Source organism: Mandrillus leucophaeus, unplaced genomic scaffold, assembly GCF_000951045.1.
Source record: "Mandrillus leucophaeus isolate KB7577 unplaced genomic scaffold, Mleu.le_1.0 Scaffold14, whole genome shotgun sequence".
NCBI lineage: Eukaryota > Metazoa > Chordata > Mammalia > Primates > Cercopithecidae > Mandrillus > Mandrillus leucophaeus.
In genome coordinates, this window is record NW_012101365.1 from 2,474,955 (window position 1) to 2,476,197 (window position 1,243).

Here is a 1,243-nt window from a genome sequence, read left to right on the forward strand (position 1 = left end):
TGTGTCTTCACCTGGTTAACTTTTGTGCATCCTGAAAGGATCCGTTCAGATGGGATCTTCTCCAGGACGCCTCGGATCCTCCTGACTTTCCCCTAGAGCCTTGCACTGTGCTTACCTCTGTCTTACACTTAACTCTACTTACGCTTACTAGGCAGTACCGAAGCTCTGTATGCGTCTGTGCGCCCCCTTAGCATGGCAGCTCCTCTAGACTGGGTACCTGGCTTATTCACTGCTGTGCCCCTCACCCTGATCGTTCCTGATGCCTGAAGACCCTCAGTGAATGTTAGTTGAACAATCCTAAATGGATATGCTTTGTGAAAGAATTCTTAGGGAGAGTGCTATTTCTGAGAAAACAGTCCTAAAATGTTTATTATTTTACCAGTGGGCTGAGCGTATGCAATTCAGTCCAACATGTAAATAGGCCGGGAGCGGTGGCTCACGCCTGTAATCCCAGCACTTTGGGATGCCAAAGCGGGTGGATCACCTGAGGTCAAGAGTTCGATACCAGCCTGGCCAACATGGTGAAACCCCGTTTCTATTAAAAATACCAAAATTAGCTGGGCATGGTAGCACACGCCAGCTACTCGGGAGGCTGAGGTGGGAGGATTGCTTGAGCCTGGGAGATGGAGGTTTCAGTGAGCCGAGATCACGCAACTGCACCCCAGCCTGGGCCGTAGAGTCAGTCCTTGTCTCAACAAAAACCAAAAATATCCATGTAAATGGAAAAGTGGACCAATACCTTATGAAGCAGAAGGACATCATCCTAGTGTTTCACAGAAGGGGAGGCTTCTATCACAGGTGGACAGTAAGATCTTTCGAAGTAAGGTATTAATGCAGTCAAATCTTCCTCTGGCTGCTGAATGTCTGATTATATGTGCTGTATGGAAAAGCACAGTTGTCTAAACCTTTGGGAAATAGATGTGTTCCTTTTTCCTCAAGTTGGGAGGTAGAGAGGTGGGGTAGGTGTTACAGTCCAGAGGGAAGGGGTGAGGAGTTTGGGTAGTGCCATTAATGATGTGCCTGTTTGGCCAGTGTACTTTCCTGTGGGTCTGGTCTTCTGGACCGTGGGGCAGAAGCTGATGGAGGAGGGAGAAATATTGACTAGACAACACTGTAACACTTTTTTTTTTTTGGAGACAGGGTTTTGCTCTGTCAACCAGATGGGAATGCAGTGGTGCAATCATAGCTCACTGCAGCCTTGAACTAGTGGACTCTAGCAATCCTCCCAAATAGCTAGGACTAC